At 54.0% G+C, this 19,628-nt stretch overlaps 50 non-coding genes across 50 annotated transcripts; 40 read left to right on the top strand and 10 right to left on the bottom strand.

The window, feature by feature from the left end:
* The first annotated feature begins 191 nt into the window (after positions 1-191).
* Trnag-gcc (transfer RNA glycine (anticodon GCC)) lies at positions 192-262 on the top strand. The gene has a single exon. It is a non-coding gene; the product is annotated as a tRNA-Gly (tRNA).
* Positions 263-422: 160 nt separating this feature from the next.
* On the top strand, positions 423-495 carry Trnam-cau (transfer RNA methionine (anticodon CAU)). The gene has a single exon. It is a non-coding gene; the product is annotated as a tRNA-Met (tRNA).
* A 305-nt stretch (positions 496-800) lies between these two features.
* On the top strand, positions 801-872 carry Trnae-uuc (transfer RNA glutamic acid (anticodon UUC)). The gene has a single exon. It is a non-coding gene; the product is annotated as a tRNA-Glu (tRNA).
* A 199-nt stretch (positions 873-1,071) lies between these two features.
* On the top strand, positions 1,072-1,145 carry Trnai-aau (transfer RNA isoleucine (anticodon AAU)). The gene has a single exon. It is a non-coding gene; the product is annotated as a tRNA-Ile (tRNA).
* A 583-nt stretch (positions 1,146-1,728) lies between these two features.
* Positions 1,729-1,800, bottom strand: Trnag-ucc (transfer RNA glycine (anticodon UCC)). The gene has a single exon. It is a non-coding gene; the product is annotated as a tRNA-Gly (tRNA).
* Positions 1,801-2,151: 351 nt separating this feature from the next.
* Positions 2,152-2,222, top strand: Trnag-gcc (transfer RNA glycine (anticodon GCC)). Its single transcript has one exon. It is a non-coding gene; the product is annotated as a tRNA-Gly (tRNA).
* Positions 2,223-2,382: 160 nt separating this feature from the next.
* Trnam-cau (transfer RNA methionine (anticodon CAU)) lies at positions 2,383-2,455 on the top strand. Its single transcript has one exon. It is a non-coding gene; the product is annotated as a tRNA-Met (tRNA).
* A 305-nt stretch (positions 2,456-2,760) lies between these two features.
* Positions 2,761-2,832, top strand: Trnae-uuc (transfer RNA glutamic acid (anticodon UUC)). The gene has a single exon. It is a non-coding gene; the product is annotated as a tRNA-Glu (tRNA).
* Positions 2,833-3,031: 199 nt separating this feature from the next.
* Trnai-aau (transfer RNA isoleucine (anticodon AAU)) lies at positions 3,032-3,105 on the top strand. The gene has a single exon. It is a non-coding gene; the product is annotated as a tRNA-Ile (tRNA).
* A 583-nt stretch (positions 3,106-3,688) lies between these two features.
* On the bottom strand, positions 3,689-3,760 carry Trnag-ucc (transfer RNA glycine (anticodon UCC)). The gene has a single exon. It is a non-coding gene; the product is annotated as a tRNA-Gly (tRNA).
* Positions 3,761-4,111: 351 nt separating this feature from the next.
* Positions 4,112-4,182, top strand: Trnag-gcc (transfer RNA glycine (anticodon GCC)). The gene has a single exon. It is a non-coding gene; the product is annotated as a tRNA-Gly (tRNA).
* A 160-nt stretch (positions 4,183-4,342) lies between these two features.
* Positions 4,343-4,415, top strand: Trnam-cau (transfer RNA methionine (anticodon CAU)). Its single transcript has one exon. It is a non-coding gene; the product is annotated as a tRNA-Met (tRNA).
* A 305-nt stretch (positions 4,416-4,720) lies between these two features.
* On the top strand, positions 4,721-4,792 carry Trnae-uuc (transfer RNA glutamic acid (anticodon UUC)). Its single transcript has one exon. It is a non-coding gene; the product is annotated as a tRNA-Glu (tRNA).
* Positions 4,793-4,991: 199 nt separating this feature from the next.
* Positions 4,992-5,065, top strand: Trnai-aau (transfer RNA isoleucine (anticodon AAU)). Its single transcript has one exon. It is a non-coding gene; the product is annotated as a tRNA-Ile (tRNA).
* A 583-nt stretch (positions 5,066-5,648) lies between these two features.
* Trnag-ucc (transfer RNA glycine (anticodon UCC)) lies at positions 5,649-5,720 on the bottom strand. Its single transcript has one exon. It is a non-coding gene; the product is annotated as a tRNA-Gly (tRNA).
* Positions 5,721-6,071: 351 nt separating this feature from the next.
* Trnag-gcc (transfer RNA glycine (anticodon GCC)) lies at positions 6,072-6,142 on the top strand. The gene has a single exon. It is a non-coding gene; the product is annotated as a tRNA-Gly (tRNA).
* A 160-nt stretch (positions 6,143-6,302) lies between these two features.
* Trnam-cau (transfer RNA methionine (anticodon CAU)) lies at positions 6,303-6,375 on the top strand. Its single transcript has one exon. It is a non-coding gene; the product is annotated as a tRNA-Met (tRNA).
* Positions 6,376-6,680: 305 nt separating this feature from the next.
* Trnae-uuc (transfer RNA glutamic acid (anticodon UUC)) lies at positions 6,681-6,752 on the top strand. Its single transcript has one exon. It is a non-coding gene; the product is annotated as a tRNA-Glu (tRNA).
* Positions 6,753-6,951: 199 nt separating this feature from the next.
* On the top strand, positions 6,952-7,025 carry Trnai-aau (transfer RNA isoleucine (anticodon AAU)). Its single transcript has one exon. It is a non-coding gene; the product is annotated as a tRNA-Ile (tRNA).
* Positions 7,026-7,608: 583 nt separating this feature from the next.
* Positions 7,609-7,680, bottom strand: Trnag-ucc (transfer RNA glycine (anticodon UCC)). The gene has a single exon. It is a non-coding gene; the product is annotated as a tRNA-Gly (tRNA).
* A 351-nt stretch (positions 7,681-8,031) lies between these two features.
* On the top strand, positions 8,032-8,102 carry Trnag-gcc (transfer RNA glycine (anticodon GCC)). The gene has a single exon. It is a non-coding gene; the product is annotated as a tRNA-Gly (tRNA).
* Positions 8,103-8,262: 160 nt separating this feature from the next.
* Positions 8,263-8,335, top strand: Trnam-cau (transfer RNA methionine (anticodon CAU)). The gene has a single exon. It is a non-coding gene; the product is annotated as a tRNA-Met (tRNA).
* Positions 8,336-8,640: 305 nt separating this feature from the next.
* On the top strand, positions 8,641-8,712 carry Trnae-uuc (transfer RNA glutamic acid (anticodon UUC)). Its single transcript has one exon. It is a non-coding gene; the product is annotated as a tRNA-Glu (tRNA).
* A 201-nt stretch (positions 8,713-8,913) lies between these two features.
* Trnai-aau (transfer RNA isoleucine (anticodon AAU)) lies at positions 8,914-8,987 on the top strand. Its single transcript has one exon. It is a non-coding gene; the product is annotated as a tRNA-Ile (tRNA).
* A 583-nt stretch (positions 8,988-9,570) lies between these two features.
* Positions 9,571-9,642, bottom strand: Trnag-ucc (transfer RNA glycine (anticodon UCC)). The gene has a single exon. It is a non-coding gene; the product is annotated as a tRNA-Gly (tRNA).
* Positions 9,643-9,993: 351 nt separating this feature from the next.
* On the top strand, positions 9,994-10,064 carry Trnag-gcc (transfer RNA glycine (anticodon GCC)). The gene has a single exon. It is a non-coding gene; the product is annotated as a tRNA-Gly (tRNA).
* Positions 10,065-10,224: 160 nt separating this feature from the next.
* On the top strand, positions 10,225-10,297 carry Trnam-cau (transfer RNA methionine (anticodon CAU)). The gene has a single exon. It is a non-coding gene; the product is annotated as a tRNA-Met (tRNA).
* A 305-nt stretch (positions 10,298-10,602) lies between these two features.
* Positions 10,603-10,674, top strand: Trnae-uuc (transfer RNA glutamic acid (anticodon UUC)). The gene has a single exon. It is a non-coding gene; the product is annotated as a tRNA-Glu (tRNA).
* A 199-nt stretch (positions 10,675-10,873) lies between these two features.
* On the top strand, positions 10,874-10,947 carry Trnai-aau (transfer RNA isoleucine (anticodon AAU)). The gene has a single exon. It is a non-coding gene; the product is annotated as a tRNA-Ile (tRNA).
* A 584-nt stretch (positions 10,948-11,531) lies between these two features.
* Positions 11,532-11,603, bottom strand: Trnag-ucc (transfer RNA glycine (anticodon UCC)). Its single transcript has one exon. It is a non-coding gene; the product is annotated as a tRNA-Gly (tRNA).
* Positions 11,604-11,954: 351 nt separating this feature from the next.
* Positions 11,955-12,025, top strand: Trnag-gcc (transfer RNA glycine (anticodon GCC)). The gene has a single exon. It is a non-coding gene; the product is annotated as a tRNA-Gly (tRNA).
* A 160-nt stretch (positions 12,026-12,185) lies between these two features.
* Positions 12,186-12,258, top strand: Trnam-cau (transfer RNA methionine (anticodon CAU)). The gene has a single exon. It is a non-coding gene; the product is annotated as a tRNA-Met (tRNA).
* Positions 12,259-12,563: 305 nt separating this feature from the next.
* Positions 12,564-12,635, top strand: Trnae-uuc (transfer RNA glutamic acid (anticodon UUC)). Its single transcript has one exon. It is a non-coding gene; the product is annotated as a tRNA-Glu (tRNA).
* A 199-nt stretch (positions 12,636-12,834) lies between these two features.
* On the top strand, positions 12,835-12,908 carry Trnai-aau (transfer RNA isoleucine (anticodon AAU)). Its single transcript has one exon. It is a non-coding gene; the product is annotated as a tRNA-Ile (tRNA).
* Positions 12,909-13,491: 583 nt separating this feature from the next.
* Positions 13,492-13,563, bottom strand: Trnag-ucc (transfer RNA glycine (anticodon UCC)). Its single transcript has one exon. It is a non-coding gene; the product is annotated as a tRNA-Gly (tRNA).
* A 351-nt stretch (positions 13,564-13,914) lies between these two features.
* On the top strand, positions 13,915-13,985 carry Trnag-gcc (transfer RNA glycine (anticodon GCC)). The gene has a single exon. It is a non-coding gene; the product is annotated as a tRNA-Gly (tRNA).
* A 160-nt stretch (positions 13,986-14,145) lies between these two features.
* On the top strand, positions 14,146-14,218 carry Trnam-cau (transfer RNA methionine (anticodon CAU)). The gene has a single exon. It is a non-coding gene; the product is annotated as a tRNA-Met (tRNA).
* A 305-nt stretch (positions 14,219-14,523) lies between these two features.
* On the top strand, positions 14,524-14,595 carry Trnae-uuc (transfer RNA glutamic acid (anticodon UUC)). Its single transcript has one exon. It is a non-coding gene; the product is annotated as a tRNA-Glu (tRNA).
* Positions 14,596-14,794: 199 nt separating this feature from the next.
* Positions 14,795-14,868, top strand: Trnai-aau (transfer RNA isoleucine (anticodon AAU)). Its single transcript has one exon. It is a non-coding gene; the product is annotated as a tRNA-Ile (tRNA).
* Positions 14,869-15,451: 583 nt separating this feature from the next.
* Positions 15,452-15,523, bottom strand: Trnag-ucc (transfer RNA glycine (anticodon UCC)). Its single transcript has one exon. It is a non-coding gene; the product is annotated as a tRNA-Gly (tRNA).
* A 351-nt stretch (positions 15,524-15,874) lies between these two features.
* On the top strand, positions 15,875-15,945 carry Trnag-gcc (transfer RNA glycine (anticodon GCC)). Its single transcript has one exon. It is a non-coding gene; the product is annotated as a tRNA-Gly (tRNA).
* A 160-nt stretch (positions 15,946-16,105) lies between these two features.
* Trnam-cau (transfer RNA methionine (anticodon CAU)) lies at positions 16,106-16,178 on the top strand. The gene has a single exon. It is a non-coding gene; the product is annotated as a tRNA-Met (tRNA).
* A 305-nt stretch (positions 16,179-16,483) lies between these two features.
* On the top strand, positions 16,484-16,555 carry Trnae-uuc (transfer RNA glutamic acid (anticodon UUC)). The gene has a single exon. It is a non-coding gene; the product is annotated as a tRNA-Glu (tRNA).
* Positions 16,556-16,754: 199 nt separating this feature from the next.
* On the top strand, positions 16,755-16,828 carry Trnai-aau (transfer RNA isoleucine (anticodon AAU)). The gene has a single exon. It is a non-coding gene; the product is annotated as a tRNA-Ile (tRNA).
* A 583-nt stretch (positions 16,829-17,411) lies between these two features.
* On the bottom strand, positions 17,412-17,483 carry Trnag-ucc (transfer RNA glycine (anticodon UCC)). Its single transcript has one exon. It is a non-coding gene; the product is annotated as a tRNA-Gly (tRNA).
* A 351-nt stretch (positions 17,484-17,834) lies between these two features.
* Positions 17,835-17,905, top strand: Trnag-gcc (transfer RNA glycine (anticodon GCC)). The gene has a single exon. It is a non-coding gene; the product is annotated as a tRNA-Gly (tRNA).
* Positions 17,906-18,065: 160 nt separating this feature from the next.
* On the top strand, positions 18,066-18,138 carry Trnam-cau (transfer RNA methionine (anticodon CAU)). Its single transcript has one exon. It is a non-coding gene; the product is annotated as a tRNA-Met (tRNA).
* A 306-nt stretch (positions 18,139-18,444) lies between these two features.
* Trnae-uuc (transfer RNA glutamic acid (anticodon UUC)) lies at positions 18,445-18,516 on the top strand. The gene has a single exon. It is a non-coding gene; the product is annotated as a tRNA-Glu (tRNA).
* A 200-nt stretch (positions 18,517-18,716) lies between these two features.
* Trnai-aau (transfer RNA isoleucine (anticodon AAU)) lies at positions 18,717-18,790 on the top strand. The gene has a single exon. It is a non-coding gene; the product is annotated as a tRNA-Ile (tRNA).
* Positions 18,791-19,374: 584 nt separating this feature from the next.
* Trnag-ucc (transfer RNA glycine (anticodon UCC)) lies at positions 19,375-19,446 on the bottom strand. Its single transcript has one exon. It is a non-coding gene; the product is annotated as a tRNA-Gly (tRNA).
* Positions 19,447-19,628: the final 182 nt, after the last annotated feature.

The following is a 19,628-nucleotide window of genomic DNA, read 5'->3' as shown; positions in this document are numbered from 1 at the left end:
GTCGGCGCCGGCGACGCAACAGTACGCAGAGGACCGCGTTCTGGAGGCATTTTTAAGCAGTGCCGTGCAGTGCAGTGCAGGATTCAGCGTCTGCAGCGTCTTCTGCACAGAATGCTACGGCGCTTGACGGCAGCCCCACTTTCCCTTGAGACATCTGCTCGGGAAGCAGCGTGAAGTTACCGCTGGCCCGAGCATCGGTGGTTCAGTGGTAGAATGCTCGCCTGCCACGCGGGCGGCCCGGGTTCGATTCCCGGCCGATGCATCATTTTGCTTTCCCGCGATAATGCTGCCGCAACACCGCAATCAACTGGGCCGGCAATGAACGTGTAGCAACAGAACACGTTATCCAGGAAGTACAGTGTTTCTACGTCTAATATTGGGTACGCAACTTACCCAGTTTCCAGGAGAAACGGTTCACCCGTGCCTCGGTAGCGCAGTAGGCAGCGCGTAAGTCTCATAATCTTAAGGTCGTGAGTTCGATCCTCACCCGGGGCATTTAATTTTCTGTGACTGATGGTGGTGCTGTTGCTAGGGCGCCAACGTATTTCTTGTTTGTTATCCACAACGTTTCAACGCTTCAGCGGGAAAATGTTTACTTCCTCTTATTGCTACTTACAGCTTCCCTTTTCCTCTTCTTCCAGCACAGCATGAAGCCAAAAGCATTGCTCTGCGACGTTTGAGGTGCGCGCCTTGCCAGTCAGTATGTGCAAAGATGCTCGCAAAGAGAGAAGGGCGCCGACGTGGCACTCGACACGAAATGCGACAAGCGACCGTACGAACGGTCCAATGGAACGGCCACATCCGGTGTGGTCTAGTGGCTAGGATACCTGGCTTTCACCCAGGAGGCCCGGGTTCGATTCCCGGTACCGGAACGTAATTTTTTTCCACACGAATCGTGACAAGTTTGAGCTGTCCGAGCGGCCGTTTCCCGTCCTGCTCGCAATATAGCTACTGTTTCGTGACCGTCAGCAGAATATAGACTAGGGAAGCAGACACACGACGACCATAGAAATGGTGTATGGCTTCATGCCAGCCGTTTCCAGTTTAGGGCTGAGCAACTGCATCTGCCGAGGCCCGTTAGCTCAGTTGGTTAGAGCGTCGTGCTAATAACGCGAAGGTCGCGGGTTCGATCCCCCCACGGGCCACTACTCTTTTACTACTACGAAAAGGCAGCGCCGATTTCAGCTGGCGAGTGTGATGACCAAAAGATCATCACCATGCGTGGAAGTTGACAGAGGATCCGAACCCGACTTGTCGGGAAGCGCTACAGCATTCACTCGGCAATGGGCATAATATTTTGAATACACTGGTTCTCAACCGATGAAGAGAAAATGAAAGAAAATGTCTGATTGCCGATGCGTAACAACTTTGGCCCTTGTCAGTACTTGGGCGGGTGAGCGCGTGGGAACACAGTGTACTATTGGCAGTTTTACTTCCTATTTTTCTTTTCGGAGCTACAGCCCGATTCGGTGAGGGAGACGCCACCGTGAAATGAAGGGGCGTGCTGTGTGTCCATCGCCTCGCCTCTCCTCCCCTCTCTCAGTCGTTTATCGTGCTTGTCGTTTTGATATAGGCCGATTTGAGAGCGTCAGCTCTCGCGTCAGCTGAGCAAAGTCGAGACAAGTCGAGACACACTAAGGGCTGGTATGCAGCGAGTAAGAGGGGGGAAAAAAACAATAATTTAAGAGCGCGCGGCAAAAGTACTCATACGCGAAATTAAAAGCCTGCTGCGGTGGCCGGGAATCGAACCCGGATCAACTGCTTGGAAGGCAACTATGCTGACCATTACACCACCACCGCACAAGCGAGCGCCCCGCCTCCGCGCTGTGTCGGCTTCCCGCCTGTCGGCAGCGGCCGAAGGTGATCGTACCTGGCAGGCGCATTTCGAGGTAGGCTAGGGGAGCACATCCAGACGCATTCGGACAGCGTATCCGCGCACATTTCGCATCCTTTGGCAAGAGTCGGCGCCGGCGACGCAACAGTACGCAGAGGACCGCGTTCTGGAGGCATTTTTAAGCAGTGCCGTGCAGTGCAGTGCAGGATTCAGCGTCTGCAGCGTCTTCTGCACAGAATGCTACGGCGCTTGACGGCAGCCCCACTTTCCCTTGAGACATCTGCTCGGGAAGCAGCGTGAAGTTACCGCTGGCCCGAGCATCGGTGGTTCAGTGGTAGAATGCTCGCCTGCCACGCGGGCGGCCCGGGTTCGATTCCCGGCCGATGCATCATTTTGCTTTCCCGCGATAATGCTGCCGCAACACCGCAATCAACTGGGCCGGCAATGAACGTGTAGCAACAGAACACGTTATCCAGGAAGTACAGTGTTTCTACGTCTAATATTGGGTACGCAACTTACCCAGTTTCCAGGAGAAACGGTTCACCCGTGCCTCGGTAGCGCAGTAGGCAGCGCGTAAGTCTCATAATCTTAAGGTCGTGAGTTCGATCCTCACCCGGGGCATTTAATTTTCTGTGACTGATGGTGGTGCTGTTGCTAGGGCGCCAACGTATTTCTTGTTTGTTATCCACAACGTTTCAACGCTTCAGCGGGAAAATGTTTACTTCCTCTTATTGCTACTTACAGCTTCCCTTTTCCTCTTCTTCCAGCACAGCATGAAGCCAAAAGCATTGCTCTGCGACGTTTGAGGTGCGCGCCTTGCCAGTCAGTATGTGCAAAGATGCTCGCAAAGAGAGAAGGGCGCCGACGTGGCACTCGACACGAAATGCGACAAGCGACCGTACGAACGGTCCAATGGAACGGCCACATCCGGTGTGGTCTAGTGGCTAGGATACCTGGCTTTCACCCAGGAGGCCCGGGTTCGATTCCCGGTACCGGAACGTAATTTTTTTCCACACGAATCGTGACAAGTTTGAGCTGTCCGAGCGGCCGTTTCCCGTCCTGCTCGCAATATAGCTACTGTTTCGTGACCGTCAGCAGAATATAGACTAGGGAAGCAGACACACGACGACCATAGAAATGGTGTATGGCTTCATGCCAGCCGTTTCCAGTTTAGGGCTGAGCAACTGCATCTGCCGAGGCCCGTTAGCTCAGTTGGTTAGAGCGTCGTGCTAATAACGCGAAGGTCGCGGGTTCGATCCCCCCACGGGCCACTACTCTTTTACTACTACGAAAAGGCAGCGCCGATTTCAGCTGGCGAGTGTGATGACCAAAAGATCATCACCATGCGTGGAAGTTGACAGAGGATCCGAACCCGACTTGTCGGGAAGCGCTACAGCATTCACTCGGCAATGGGCATAATATTTTGAATACACTGGTTCTCAACCGATGAAGAGAAAATGAAAGAAAATGTCTGATTGCCGATGCGTAACAACTTTGGCCCTTGTCAGTACTTGGGCGGGTGAGCGCGTGGGAACACAGTGTACTATTGGCAGTTTTACTTCCTATTTTTCTTTTCGGAGCTACAGCCCGATTCGGTGAGGGAGACGCCACCGTGAAATGAAGGGGCGTGCTGTGTGTCCATCGCCTCGCCTCTCCTCCCCTCTCTCAGTCGTTTATCGTGCTTGTCGTTTTGATATAGGCCGATTTGAGAGCGTCAGCTCTCGCGTCAGCTGAGCAAAGTCGAGACAAGTCGAGACACACTAAGGGCTGGTATGCAGCGAGTAAGAGGGGGGAAAAAAACAATAATTTAAGAGCGCGCGGCAAAAGTACTCATACGCGAAATTAAAAGCCTGCTGCGGTGGCCGGGAATCGAACCCGGATCAACTGCTTGGAAGGCAACTATGCTGACCATTACACCACCACCGCACAAGCGAGCGCCCCGCCTCCGCGCTGTGTCGGCTTCCCGCCTGTCGGCAGCGGCCGAAGGTGATCGTACCTGGCAGGCGCATTTCGAGGTAGGCTAGGGGAGCACATCCAGACGCATTCGGACAGCGTATCCGCGCACATTTCGCATCCTTTGGCAAGAGTCGGCGCCGGCGACGCAACAGTACGCAGAGGACCGCGTTCTGGAGGCATTTTTAAGCAGTGCCGTGCAGTGCAGTGCAGGATTCAGCGTCTGCAGCGTCTTCTGCACAGAATGCTACGGCGCTTGACGGCAGCCCCACTTTCCCTTGAGACATCTGCTCGGGAAGCAGCGTGAAGTTACCGCTGGCCCGAGCATCGGTGGTTCAGTGGTAGAATGCTCGCCTGCCACGCGGGCGGCCCGGGTTCGATTCCCGGCCGATGCATCATTTTGCTTTCCCGCGATAATGCTGCCGCAACACCGCAATCAACTGGGCCGGCAATGAACGTGTAGCAACAGAACACGTTATCCAGGAAGTACAGTGTTTCTACGTCTAATATTGGGTACGCAACTTACCCAGTTTCCAGGAGAAACGGTTCACCCGTGCCTCGGTAGCGCAGTAGGCAGCGCGTAAGTCTCATAATCTTAAGGTCGTGAGTTCGATCCTCACCCGGGGCATTTAATTTTCTGTGACTGATGGTGGTGCTGTTGCTAGGGCGCCAACGTATTTCTTGTTTGTTATCCACAACGTTTCAACGCTTCAGCGGGAAAATGTTTACTTCCTCTTATTGCTACTTACAGCTTCCCTTTTCCTCTTCTTCCAGCACAGCATGAAGCCAAAAGCATTGCTCTGCGACGTTTGAGGTGCGCGCCTTGCCAGTCAGTATGTGCAAAGATGCTCGCAAAGAGAGAAGGGCGCCGACGTGGCACTCGACACGAAATGCGACAAGCGACCGTACGAACGGTCCAATGGAACGGCCACATCCGGTGTGGTCTAGTGGCTAGGATACCTGGCTTTCACCCAGGAGGCCCGGGTTCGATTCCCGGTACCGGAACGTAATTTTTTTCCACACGAATCGTGACAAGTTTGAGCTGTCCGAGCGGCCGTTTCCCGTCCTGCTCGCAATATAGCTACTGTTTCGTGACCGTCAGCAGAATATAGACTAGGGAAGCAGACACACGACGACCATAGAAATGGTGTATGGCTTCATGCCAGCCGTTTCCAGTTTAGGGCTGAGCAACTGCATCTGCCGAGGCCCGTTAGCTCAGTTGGTTAGAGCGTCGTGCTAATAACGCGAAGGTCGCGGGTTCGATCCCCCCACGGGCCACTACTCTTTTACTACTACGAAAAGGCAGCGCCGATTTCAGCTGGCGAGTGTGATGACCAAAAGATCATCACCATGCGTGGAAGTTGACAGAGGATCCGAACCCGACTTGTCGGGAAGCGCTACAGCATTCACTCGGCAATGGGCATAATATTTTGAATACACTGGTTCTCAACCGATGAAGAGAAAATGAAAGAAAATGTCTGATTGCCGATGCGTAACAACTTTGGCCCTTGTCAGTACTTGGGCGGGTGAGCGCGTGGGAACACAGTGTACTATTGGCAGTTTTACTTCCTATTTTTCTTTTCGGAGCTACAGCCCGATTCGGTGAGGGAGACGCCACCGTGAAATGAAGGGGCGTGCTGTGTGTCCATCGCCTCGCCTCTCCTCCCCTCTCTCAGTCGTTTATCGTGCTTGTCGTTTTGATATAGGCCGATTTGAGAGCGTCAGCTCTCGCGTCAGCTGAGCAAAGTCGAGACAAGTCGAGACACACTAAGGGCTGGTATGCAGCGAGTAAGAGGGGGGAAAAAAACAATAATTTAAGAGCGCGCGGCAAAAGTACTCATACGCGAAATTAAAAGCCTGCTGCGGTGGCCGGGAATCGAACCCGGATCAACTGCTTGGAAGGCAACTATGCTGACCATTACACCACCACCGCACAAGCGAGCGCCCCGCCTCCGCGCTGTGTCGGCTTCCCGCCTGTCGGCAGCGGCCGAAGGTGATCGTACCTGGCAGGCGCATTTCGAGGTAGGCTAGGGGAGCACATCCAGACGCATTCGGACAGCGTATCCGCGCACATTTCGCATCCTTTGGCAAGAGTCGGCGCCGGCGACGCAACAGTACGCAGAGGACCGCGTTCTGGAGGCATTTTTAAGCAGTGCCGTGCAGTGCAGTGCAGGATTCAGCGTCTGCAGCGTCTTCTGCACAGAATGCTACGGCGCTTGACGGCAGCCCCACTTTCCCTTGAGACATCTGCTCGGGAAGCAGCGTGAAGTTACCGCTGGCCCGAGCATCGGTGGTTCAGTGGTAGAATGCTCGCCTGCCACGCGGGCGGCCCGGGTTCGATTCCCGGCCGATGCATCATTTTGCTTTCCCGCGATAATGCTGCCGCAACACCGCAATCAACTGGGCCGGCAATGAACGTGTAGCAACAGAACACGTTATCCAGGAAGTACAGTGTTTCTACGTCTAATATTGGGTACGCAACTTACCCAGTTTCCAGGAGAAACGGTTCACCCGTGCCTCGGTAGCGCAGTAGGCAGCGCGTAAGTCTCATAATCTTAAGGTCGTGAGTTCGATCCTCACCCGGGGCATTTAATTTTCTGTGACTGATGGTGGTGCTGTTGCTAGGGCGCCAACGTATTTCTTGTTTGTTATCCACAACGTTTCAACGCTTCAGCGGGAAAATGTTTACTTCCTCTTATTGCTACTTACAGCTTCCCTTTTCCTCTTCTTCCAGCACAGCATGAAGCCAAAAGCATTGCTCTGCGACGTTTGAGGTGCGCGCCTTGCCAGTCAGTATGTGCAAAGATGCTCGCAAAGAGAGAAGGGCGCCGACGTGGCACTCGACACGAAATGCGACAAGCGACCGTACGAACGGTCCAATGGAACGGCCACATCCGGTGTGGTCTAGTGGCTAGGATACCTGGCTTTCACCCAGGAGGCCCGGGTTCGATTCCCGGTACCGGAACGTAATTTTTTTCCACACGAATCGTGACAAGTTTGAGCTGTCCGAGCGGCCGTTTCCCGTCCTGCTCGCAATATAGCTACTGTTTCGTGACCGTCAGCAGAATATAGACTAGGGAAGCAGACACACGACGACCATAGAAATGGTGTATGGCTTCATGCCAGCCGTTTCCAGTTTAGGGCTGAGCAACTGCATCTGCCGAGGCCCGTTAGCTCAGTTGGTTAGAGCGTCGTGCTAATAACGCGAAGGTCGCGGGTTCGATCCCCCCACGGGCCACTACTCTTTTACTACTACGAAAAGGCAGCGCCGATTTCAGCTGGCGAGTGTGATGACCAAAAGATCATCACCATGCGTGGAAGTTGACAGAGGATCCGAACCCGACTTGTCGGGAAGCGCTACAGCATTCACTCGGCAATGGGCATAATATTTTGAATACACTGGTTCTCAACCGATGAAGAGAAAATGAAAGAAAATGTCTGATTGCCGATGCGTAACAACTTTGGCCCTTGTCAGTACTTGGGCGGGTGAGCGCGTGGGAACACAGTGTACTATTGGCAGTTTTACTTCCTATTTTTCTTTTCGGAGCTACAGCCCGATTCGGTGAGGGAGACGCCACCGTGAAATGAAGGGGCGTGCTGTGTGTCCATCGCCTCGCCTCTCCTCCCCTCTCTCAGTCGTTTATCGTGCTTGTCGTTTTGATATAGGCCGATTTGAGAGCGTCAGCTCTCGCGTCAGCTGAGCAAAGTCGAGACAAGTCGAGACACACTAAGGGCTGGTATGCAGCGAGTAAGAGGGGGGAAAAAAACAATAATTTAAGAGCGCGCGGCAAAAGTACTCATACGCGAAATTAAAAGCCTGCTGCGGTGGCCGGGAATCGAACCCGGATCAACTGCTTGGAAGGCAACTATGCTGACCATTACACCACCACCGCACAAGCGAGCGCCCCGCCTCCGCGCTGTGTCGGCTTCCCGCCTGTCGGCAGCGGCCGAAGGTGATCGTACCTGGCAGGCGCATTTCGAGGTAGGCTAGGGGAGCACATCCAGACGCATTCGGACAGCGTATCCGCGCACATTTCGCATCCTTTGGCAAGAGTCGGCGCCGGCGACGCAACAGTACGCAGAGGACCGCGTTCTGGAGGCATTTTTAAGCAGTGCCGTGCAGTGCAGTGCAGGATTCAGCGTCTGCAGCGTCTTCTGCACAGAATGCTACGGCGCTTGACGGCAGCCCCACTTTCCCTTGAGACATCTGCTCGGGAAGCAGCGTGAAGTTACCGCTGGCCCGAGCATCGGTGGTTCAGTGGTAGAATGCTCGCCTGCCACGCGGGCGGCCCGGGTTCGATTCCCGGCCGATGCATCATTTTGCTTTCCCGCGATAATGCTGCCGCAACACCGCAATCAACTGGGCCGGCAATGAACGTGTAGCAACAGAACACGTTATCCAGGAAGTACAGTGTTTCTACGTCTAATATTGGGTACGCAACTTACCCAGTTTCCAGGAGAAACGGTTCACCCGTGCCTCGGTAGCGCAGTAGGCAGCGCGTAAGTCTCATAATCTTAAGGTCGTGAGTTCGATCCTCACCCGGGGCATTTAATTTTCTGTGACTGATGGTGGTGCTGTTGCTAGGGCGCCAACGTATTTCTTGTTTGTTATCCACAACGTTTCAACGCTTCAGCGGGAAAATGTTTACTTCCTCTTATTGCTACTTACAGCTTCCCTTTTCCTCTTCTTCCAGCACAGCATGAAGCCAAAAGCATTGCTCTGCGACGTTTGAGGTGCGCGCCTTGCCAGTCAGTATGTGCAAAGATGCTCGCAAAGAGAGAAGGGCGCCGACGTGGCACTCGACACGAAATGCGACAAGCGACCGTACGAACGGTCCAATGGAACGGCCACATCCGGTGTGGTCTAGTGGCTAGGATACCTGGCTTTCACCCAGGAGGCCCGGGTTCGATTCCCGGTACCGGAACGTAATTTTTTTCCACACGAATCGTGACAAGTTTGAGCTGTCCGAGCGGCCGTTTCCCGTCCTGCTCGCAATATAGCTACTGTTTCGTGACCGTCAGCAGAATATAGACTAGGGAAGCAGACACACACGACGACCATAGAAATGGTGTATGGCTTCATGCCAGCCGTTTCCAGTTTAGGGCTGAGCAACTGCATCTGCCGAGGCCCGTTAGCTCAGTTGGTTAGAGCGTCGTGCTAATAACGCGAAGGTCGCGGGTTCGATCCCCCCACGGGCCACTACTCTTTTACTACTACGAAAAGGCAGCGCCGATTTCAGCTGGCGAGTGTGATGACCAAAAGATCATCACCATGCGTGGAAGTTGACAGAGGATCCGAACCCGACTTGTCGGGAAGCGCTACAGCATTCACTCGGCAATGGGCATAATATTTTGAATACACTGGTTCTCAACCGATGAAGAGAAAATGAAAGAAAATGTCTGATTGCCGATGCGTAACAACTTTGGCCCTTGTCAGTACTTGGGCGGGTGAGCGCGTGGGAACACAGTGTACTATTGGCAGTTTTACTTCCTATTTTTCTTTTCGGAGCTACAGCCCGATTCGGTGAGGGAGACGCCACCGTGAAATGAAGGGGCGTGCTGTGTGTCCATCGCCTCGCCTCTCCTCCCCTCTCTCAGTCGTTTATCGTGCTTGTCGTTTTGATATAGGCCGATTTGAGAGCGTCAGCTCTCGCGTCAGCTGAGCAAAGTCGAGACAAGTCGAGACACACTAAGGGCTGGTATGCAGCGAGTAAGAGGGGGGAAAAAAACAATAATTTAAGAGCGCGCGGCAAAAGTACTCATACGCGAAATTAAAAGCCTGCTGCGGTGGCCGGGAATCGAACCCGGATCAACTGCTTGGAAGGCAACTATGCTGACCATTACACCACCACCGCACAAGCGAGCGCCCCGCCTCCGCGCTGTGTCGGCTTCCCGCCTGTCGGCAGCGGCCGAAGGTGATCGTACCTGGCAGGCGCATTTCGAGGTAGGCTAGGGGAGCACATCCAGACGCATTCGGACAGCGTATCCGCGCACATTTCGCATCCTTTGGCAAGAGTCGGCGCCGGCGACGCAACAGTACGCAGAGGACCGCGTTCTGGAGGCATTTTTAAGCAGTGCCGTGCAGTGCAGTGCAGGATTCAGCGTCTGCAGCGTCTTCTGCACAGAATGCTACGGCGCTTGACGGCAGCCCCACTTTCCCTTGAGACATCTGCTCGGGAAGCAGCGTGAAGTTACCGCTGGCCCGAGCATCGGTGGTTCAGTGGTAGAATGCTCGCCTGCCACGCGGGCGGCCCGGGTTCGATTCCCGGCCGATGCATCATTTTGCTTTCCCGCGATAATGCTGCCGCAACACCGCAATCAACTGGGCCGGCAATGAACGTGTAGCAACAGAACACGTTATCCAGGAAGTACAGTGTTTCTACGTCTAATATTGGGTACGCAACTTACCCAGTTTCCAGGAGAAACGGTTCACCCGTGCCTCGGTAGCGCAGTAGGCAGCGCGTAAGTCTCATAATCTTAAGGTCGTGAGTTCGATCCTCACCCGGGGCATTTAATTTTCTGTGACTGATGGTGGTGCTGTTGCTAGGGCGCCAACGTATTTCTTGTTTGTTATCCACAACGTTTCAACGCTTCAGCGGGAAAATGTTTACTTCCTCTTATTGCTACTTACAGCTTCCCTTTTCCTCTTCTTCCAGCACAGCATGAAGCCAAAAGCATTGCTCTGCGACGTTTGAGGTGCGCGCCTTGCCAGTCAGTATGTGCAAAGATGCTCGCAAAGAGAGAAGGGCGCCGACGTGGCACTCGACACGAAATGCGACAAGCGACCGTACGAACGGTCCAATGGAACGGCCACATCCGGTGTGGTCTAGTGGCTAGGATACCTGGCTTTCACCCAGGAGGCCCGGGTTCGATTCCCGGTACCGGAACGTAATTTTTTTCCACACGAATCGTGACAAGTTTGAGCTGTCCGAGCGGCCGTTTCCCGTCCTGCTCGCAATATAGCTACTGTTTCGTGACCGTCAGCAGAATATAGACTAGGGAAGCAGACACACGACGACCATAGAAATGGTGTATGGCTTCATGCCAGCCGTTTCCAGTTTAGGGCTGAGCAACTGCATCTGCCGAGGCCCGTTAGCTCAGTTGGTTAGAGCGTCGTGCTAATAACGCGAAGGTCGCGGGTTCGATCCCCCCACGGGCCACTACTCTTTTACTACTACGAAAAGGCAGCGCCGATTTCAGCTGGCGAGTGTGATGACCAAAAGATCATCACCATGCGTGGAAGTTGACAGAGGATCCGAACCCGACTTGTCGGGAAGCGCTACAGCATTCACTCGGCAATGGGCATAATATTTTGAATACACTGGTTCTCAACCGATGAAGAGAAAATGAAAGAAAATGTCTGATTGCCGATGCGTAACAACTTTGGCCCTTGTCAGTACTTGGGCGGGTGAGCGCGTGGGAACACAGTGTACTATTGGCAGTTTTACTTCCTATTTTTCTTTTCGGAGCTACAGCCCGATTCGGTGAGGGAGACGCCACCGTGAAATGAAGGGGCGTGCTGTGTGTCCATCGCCTCGCCTCTCCTCCCCTCTCTCAGTCGTTTATCGTGCTTGTCGTTTTGATATAGGCCGATTTGAGAGCGTCAGCTCTCGCGTCAGCTGAGCAAAGTCGAGACAAGTCGAGACACACTAAGGGCTGGTATGCAGCGAGTAAGAGGGGGGAAAAAAAACAATAATTTAAGAGCGCGCGGCAAAAGTACTCATACGCGAAATTAAAAGCCTGCTGCGGTGGCCGGGAATCGAACCCGGATCAACTGCTTGGAAGGCAACTATGCTGACCATTACACCACCACCGCACAAGCGAGCGCCCCGCCTCCGCGCTGTGTCGGCTTCCCGCCTGTCGGCAGCGGCCGAAGGTGATCGTACCTGGCAGGCGCATTTCGAGGTAGGCTAGGGGAGCACATCCAGACGCATTCGGACAGCGTATCCGCGCACATTTCGCATCCTTTGGCAAGAGTCGGCGCCGGCGACGCAACAGTACGCAGAGGACCGCGTTCTGGAGGCATTTTTAAGCAGTGCCGTGCAGTGCAGTGCAGGATTCAGCGTCTGCAGCGTCTTCTGCACAGAATGCTACGGCGCTTGACGGCAGCCCCACTTTCCCTTGAGACATCTGCTCGGGAAGCAGCGTGAAGTTACCGCTGGCCCGAGCATCGGTGGTTCAGTGGTAGAATGCTCGCCTGCCACGCGGGCGGCCCGGGTTCGATTCCCGGCCGATGCATCATTTTGCTTTCCCGCGATAATGCTGCCGCAACACCGCAATCAACTGGGCCGGCAATGAACGTGTAGCAACAGAACACGTTATCCAGGAAGTACAGTGTTTCTACGTCTAATATTGGGTACGCAACTTACCCAGTTTCCAGGAGAAACGGTTCACCCGTGCCTCGGTAGCGCAGTAGGCAGCGCGTAAGTCTCATAATCTTAAGGTCGTGAGTTCGATCCTCACCCGGGGCATTTAATTTTCTGTGACTGATGGTGGTGCTGTTGCTAGGGCGCCAACGTATTTCTTGTTTGTTATCCACAACGTTTCAACGCTTCAGCGGGAAAATGTTTACTTCCTCTTATTGCTACTTACAGCTTCCCTTTTCCTCTTCTTCCAGCACAGCATGAAGCCAAAAGCATTGCTCTGCGACGTTTGAGGTGCGCGCCTTGCCAGTCAGTATGTGCAAAGATGCTCGCAAAGAGAGAAGGGCGCCGACGTGGCACTCGACACGAAATGCGACAAGCGACCGTACGAACGGTCCAATGGAACGGCCACATCCGGTGTGGTCTAGTGGCTAGGATACCTGGCTTTCACCCAGGAGGCCCGGGTTCGATTCCCGGTACCGGAACGTAATTTTTTTCCACACGAATCGTGACAAGTTTGAGCTGTCCGAGCGGCCGTTTCCCGTCCTGCTCGCAATATAGCTACTGTTTCGTGACCGTCAGCAGAATATAGACTAGGGAAGCAGACACACGACGACCATAGAAATGGTGTATGGCTTCATGCCAGCCGTTTCCAGTTTAGGGCTGAGCAACTGCATCTGCCGAGGCCCGTTAGCTCAGTTGGTTAGAGCGTCGTGCTAATAACGCGAAGGTCGCGGGTTCGATCCCCCCACGGGCCACTACTCTTTTACTACTACGAAAAGGCAGCGCCGATTTCAGCTGGCGAGTGTGATGACCAAAAGATCATCACCATGCGTGGAAGTTGACAGAGGATCCGAACCCGACTTGTCGGGAAGCGCTACAGCATTCACTCGGCAATGGGCATAATATTTTGAATACACTGGTTCTCAACCGATGAAGAGAAAATGAAAGAAAATGTCTGATTGCCGATGCGTAACAACTTTGGCCCTTGTCAGTACTTGGGCGGGTGAGCGCGTGGGAACACAGTGTACTATTGGCAGTTTTACTTCCTATTTTTCTTTTCGGAGCTACAGCCCGATTCGGTGAGGGAGACGCCACCGTGAAATGAAGGGGCGTGCTGTGTGTCCATCGCCTCGCCTCTCCTCCCCTCTCTCAGTCGTTTATCGTGCTTGTCGTTTTGATATAGGCCGATTTGAGAGCGTCAGCTCTCGCGTCAGCTGAGCAAAGTCGAGACAAGTCGAGACACACTAAGGGCTGGTATGCAGCGAGTAAGAGGGGGGAAAAAAACAATAATTTAAGAGCGCGCGGCAAAAGTACTCATACGCGAAATTAAAAGCCTGCTGCGGTGGCCGGGAATCGAACCCGGATCAACTGCTTGGAAGGCAACTATGCTGACCATTACACCACCACCGCACAAGCGAGCGCCCCGCCTCCGCGCTGTGTCGGCTTCCCGCCTGTCGGCAGCGGCCGAAGGTGATCGTACCTGGCAGGCGCATTTCGAGGTAGGCTAGGGGAGCACATCCAGACGCATTCGGACAGCGTATCCGCGCACATTTCGCATCCTTTGGCAAGAGTCGGCGCCGGCGACGCAACAGTACGCAGAGGACCGCGTTCTGGAGGCATTTTTAAGCAGTGCCGTGCAGTGCAGTGCAGGATTCAGCGTCTGCAGCGTCTTCTGCACAGAATGCTACGGCGCTTGACGGCAGCCCCACTTTCCCTTGAGACATCTGCTCGGGAAGCAGCGTGAAGTTACCGCTGGCCCGAGCATCGGTGGTTCAGTGGTAGAATGCTCGCCTGCCACGCGGGCGGCCCGGGTTCGATTCCCGGCCGATGCATCATTTTGCTTTCCCGCGATAATGCTGCCGCAACACCGCAATCAACTGGGCCGGCAATGAACGTGTAGCAACAGAACACGTTATCCAGGAAGTACAGTGTTTCTACGTCTAATATTGGGTACGCAACTTACCCAGTTTCCAGGAGAAACGGTTCACCCGTGCCTCGGTAGCGCAGTAGGCAGCGCGTAAGTCTCATAATCTTAAGGTCGTGAGTTCGATCCTCACCCGGGGCATTTAATTTTCTGTGACTGATGGTGGTGCTGTTGCTAGGGCGCCAACGTATTTCTTGTTTGTTATCCACAACGTTTCAACGCTTCAGCGGGAAAATGTTTACTTCCTCTTATTGCTACTTACAGCTTCCCTTTTCCTCTTCTTCCAGCACAGCATGAAGCCAAAAGCATTGCTCTGCGACGTTTGAGGTGCGCGCCTTGCCAGTCAGTATGTGCAAAGATGCTCGCAAAGAGAGAAGGGCGCCGACGTGGCACTCGACACGAAATGCGACAAGCGACCGTACGAACGGTCCAATGGAACGGCCACATCCGGTGTGGTCTAGTGGCTAGGATACCTGGCTTTCACCCAGGAGGCCCGGGTTCGATTCCCGGTACCGGAACGTAATTTTTTTCCACACGAATCGTGACAAGTTTGAGCTGTCCGAGCGGCCGTTTCCCGTCCTGCTCGCAATATAGCTACTGTTTCGTGACCGTCAGCAGAATATAGACTAGGGAAGCAGACACACGACGACCATAGAAATGGTGTATGGCTTCATGCCAGCCGTTTCCAGTTTAGGGCTGAGCAACTGCATCTGCCGAGGCCCGTTAGCTCAGTTGGTTAGAGCGTCGTGCTAATAACGCGAAGGTCGCGGGTTCGATCCCCCCACGGGCCACTACTCTTTTACTACTACGAAAAGGCAGCGCCGATTTCAGCTGGCGAGTGTGATGACCAAAAGATCATCACCATGCGTGGAAGTTGACAGAGGATCCGAACCCGACTTGTCGGGAAGCGCTACAGCATTCACTCGGCAATGGGCATAATATTTTGAATACACTGGTTCTCAACCGATGAAGAGAAAATGAAAGAAAATGTCTGATTGCCGATGCGTAACAACTTTGGCCCTTGTCAGTACTTGGGCGGGTGAGCGCGTGGGAACACAGTGTACTATTGGCAGTTTTACTTCCTATTTTTCTTTTCGGAGCTACAGCCCGATTCGGTGAGGGAGACGCCACCGTGAAATGAAGGGGCGTGCTGTGTGTCCATCGCCTCGCCTCTCCTCCCCTCTCTCAGTCGTTTATCGTGCTTGTCGTTTTGATATAGGCCGATTTGAGAGCGTCAGCTCTCGCGTCAGCTGAGCAAAGTCGAGACAAGTCGAGACACACTAAGGGCTGGTATGCAGCGAGTAAGAGGGGGGAAAAAAACAATAATTTAAGAGCGCGCGGCAAAAGTACTCATACGCGAAATTAAAAGCCTGCTGCGGTGGCCGGGAATCGAACCCGGATCAACTGCTTGGAAGGCAACTATGCTGACCATTACACCACCACCGCACAAGCGAGCGCCCCGCCTCCGCGCTGTGTCGGCTTCCCGCCTGTCGGCAGCGGCCGAAGGTGATCGTACCTGGCAGGCGCATTTCGAGGTAGGCTAGGGGAGCACATCCAGACGCATTCGGACAGCGTATCCGCGCACATTTCGCATCCTTTGGCAAGAGTCGGCGCCGGCGACGCAACAGTACGCAGAGGACCGCGTTCTGGAGGCATTTTTAAGCAGTGCCGTGCAGTGCAGTGCAGGATTCAGCGTCTGCAGCGTCTTCTGCACAGAATGCTACGGCGCTTGACGGCAGCCCCACTTTCCCTTGAGACATCTGCTCGGGAAGCAGCGTGAAGTTACCGCTGGCCCGAGCATCGGTGGTTCAGTGGTAGAATGCTCGCCTGCCACGCGGGCGGCCCGGGTTCGATTCCCGGCCGATGCATCATTTTGCTTTCCCGCGATAATGCTGCCGCAACACCGCAATCAACTGGGCCGGCAATGAACGTGTAGCAACAGAACACGTTATCCAGGAAGTACAGTGTTTCTACGTCTAATATTGGGTACGCAACTTACCCAGTTTCCAGGAGAAACGGTTCACCCGTGCCTCGGTAGCGCAGTAGGCAGCGCGTAAGTCTCATAATCTTAAGGTCGTGAGTTCGATCCTCACCCGGGGCATTTAATTTTCTGTGACTGATGGTGGTGCTGTTGCTAGGGCGCCAACGTATTTCTTGTTTGTTATCCACAACGTTTCAACGCTTCAGCGGGAAAATGTTTACTTCCTCTTATTGCTACTTACAGCTTCCCTTTTCCTCTTCTTCCAGCACAGCATGAAGCCAAAAGCATTGCTCTGCGACGTTTGAGGTGCGCGCCTTGCCAGTCAGTATGTGCAAAGATGCTCGCAAAGAGAGAAGGGCGCCGACGTGGCACTCGACACGAAATGCGACAAGCGACCGTACGAACGGTCCAATGGAACGGCCACATCCGGTGTGGTCTAGTGGCTAGGATACCTGGCTTTCACCCAGGAGGCCCGGGTTCGATTCCCGGTACCGGAACGTAATTTTTTTCCACACGAATCGTGACAAGTTTGAGCTGTCCGAGCGGCCGTTTCCCGTCCTGCTCGCAATATAGCTACTGTTTCGTGACCGTCAGCAGAATATAGACTAGGGAAGCAGACACACGACGACCATAGAAATGGTGTATGGCTTCATGCCAGCCGTTTCCAGTTTAGGGCTGAGCAACTGCATCTGCCGAGGCCCGTTAGCTCAGTTGGTTAGAGCGTCGTGCTAATAACGCGAAGGTCGCGGGTTCGATCCCCCCACGGGCCACTACTCTTTTACTACTACGAAAAGGCAGCGCCGATTTCAGCTGGCGAGTGTGATGACCAAAAGATCATCACCATGCGTGGAAGTTGACAGAGGATCCGAACCCGACTTGTCGGGAAGCGCTACAGCATTCACTCGGCAATGGGCATAATATTTTGAATACACTGGTTCTCAACCGATGAAGAGAAAATGAAAGAAAATGTCTGATTGCCGATGCGTAACAACTTTGGCCCTTGTCAGTACTTGGGCGGGTGAGCGCGTGGGAACACAGTGTACTATTGGCAGTTTTACTTCCTATTTTTCTTTTCGGAGCTACAGCCCGATTCGGTGAGGGAGACGCCACCGTGAAATGAAGGGGCGTGCTGTGTGTCCATCGCCTCGCCTCTCCTCCCCTCTCTCAGTCGTTTATCGTGCTTGTCGTTTTGATATAGGCCGATTTGAGAGCGTCAGCTCTCGCGTCAGCTGAGCAAAGTCGAGACAAGTCGAGACACACTAAGGGCTGGTATGCAGCGAGTAAGAGGGGGGAAAAAAACAATAATTTAAGAGCGCGCGGCAAAAGTACTCATACGCGAAATTAAAAGCCTGCTGCGGTGGCCGGGAATCGAACCCGGATCAACTGCTTGGAAGGCAACTATGCTGACCATTACACCACCACCGCACAAGCGAGCGCCCCGCCTCCGCGCTGTGTCGGCTTCCCGCCTGTCGGCAGCGGCCGAAGGTGATCGTACCTGGCAGGCGCATTTCGAGGTAGGCTAGGGGAGCACATCCAGACGCATTCGGACAGCGTATCCGCGCACATTTCGCATCCTTTGGCAAGAGTCGGCGCCGGCGACGCAACAGTACGCAGAGGACCGCGTTCTGGAGGCATTTTTAAGCAGTGCCGTGCAGTGCAGTGCAGGATTCAGCGTCTGCAGCGTCTTCTGCACAGAATGCTACGGCGCTTGACGGCAGCCCCACTTTCCCTTGAGACATCTGCTCGGGAAGCAGCGTGAAGTTACCGCTGGCCCGAGCATCGGTGGTTCAGTGGTAGAATGCTCGCCTGCCACGCGGGCGGCCCGGGTTCGATTCCCGGCCGATGCATCATTTTGCTTTCCCGCGATAATGCTGCCGCAACACCGCAATCAACTGGGCCGGCAATGAACGTGTAGCAACAGAACACGTTATCCAGGAAGTACAGTGTTTCTACGTCTAATATTGGGTACGCAACTTACCCAGTTTCCAGGAGAAACGGTTCACCCGTGCCTCGGTAGCGCAGTAGGCAGCGCGTAAGTCTCATAATCTTAAGGTCGTGAGTTCGATCCTCACCCGGGGCATTTAATTTTCTGTGACTGATGGTGGTGCTGTTGCTAGGGCGCCAACGTATTTCTTGTTTGTTATCCACAAACGTTTCAACGCTTCAGCGGGAAAATGTTTACTTCCTCTTATTGCTACTTACAGCTTCCCTTTTCCTCTTCTTCCAGCACAGCATGAAGCCAAAAGCATTGCTCTGCGACGTTTGAGGTGCGCGCCTTGCCAGTCAGTATGTGCAAAGATGCTCGCAAAGAGAGAAGGGCGCCGACGTGGCACTCGACACGAAATGCGACAAGCGACCGTACGAACGGTCCAATGGAACGGCCACATCCGGTGTGGTCTAGTGGCTAGGATACCTGGCTTTCACCCAGGAGGCCCGGGTTCGATTCCCGGTACCGGAACGTAATTTTTTTCCACACGAATCGTGACAAGTTTGAGCTGTCCGAGCGGCCGTTTCCCGTCCTGCTCGCAATATAGCTACTGTTTTCGTGACCGTCAGCAGAATATAGACTAGGGAAGCAGACACACGACGACCATAGAAATGGTGTATGGCTTCATGCCAGCCGTTTCCAGTTTAGGGCTGAGCAACTGCATCTGCCGAGGCCCGTTAGCTCAGTTGGTTAGAGCGTCGTGCTAATAACGCGAAGGTCGCGGGTTCGATCCCCCCACGGGCCACTACTCTTTTACTACTACGAAAAGGCAGCGCCGATTTCAGCTGGCGAGTGTGATGACCAAAAGATCATCACCATGCGTGGAAGTTGACAGAGGATCCGAACCCGACTTGTCGGGAAGCGCTACAGCATTCACTCGGCAATGGGCATAATATTTTGAATACACTGGTTCTCAAACCGATGAAGAGAAAATGAAAGAAAATGTCTGATTGCCGATGCGTAACAACTTTGGCCCTTGTCAGTACTTGGGCGGGTGAGCGCGTGGGAACACAGTGTACTATTGGCAGTTTTACTTCCTATTTTTCTTTTCGGAGCTACAGCCCGATTCGGTGAGGGAGACGCCACCGTGAAATGAAGGGGCGTGCTGTGTGTCCATCGCCTCGCCTCTCCTCCCCTCTCTCAGTCGTTTATCGTGCTTGTCGTTTGATATAGGCCGATTTGAGAGCGTCAGCTCTCGCGTCAGCTGAGCAAAGTCGAGACAAGTCGAGACACACTAAGGGCTGGTATGCAGCGAGTAAGAGGGGGGAAAAAAAACAATAATTTAAGAGCGCGCGGCAAAAGTACTCATACGCGAAATTAAAAGCCTGCTGCGGTGGCCGGGAATCGAACCCGGATCAACTGCTTGGAAGGCAACTATGCTGACCATTACACCACCACCGCACAAGCGAGCGCCCCGCCTCCGCGCTGTGTCGGCTTCCCGCCTGTCGGCAGCGGCCGAAGGTGATCGTACCTGGCAGGCGCATTTCGAGGTAGGCTAGGGGAGCACATCCAGACGCATTCGGACAGCGTATCCGCGCACATTTCGCATCCTTTGGCAAGAGTCGGCGCCGGCGACGCAACAG

This window comes from Schistocerca cancellata, unplaced genomic scaffold, assembly GCF_023864275.1.
Source record: "Schistocerca cancellata isolate TAMUIC-IGC-003103 unplaced genomic scaffold, iqSchCanc2.1 HiC_scaffold_493, whole genome shotgun sequence".
Lineage (NCBI taxonomy): Eukaryota > Metazoa > Arthropoda > Insecta > Orthoptera > Acrididae > Schistocerca > Schistocerca cancellata.
The sequence above is the reverse complement of the archived record's forward strand: the minus strand, read 5'-3'. Positions and strand labels throughout refer to the sequence as shown.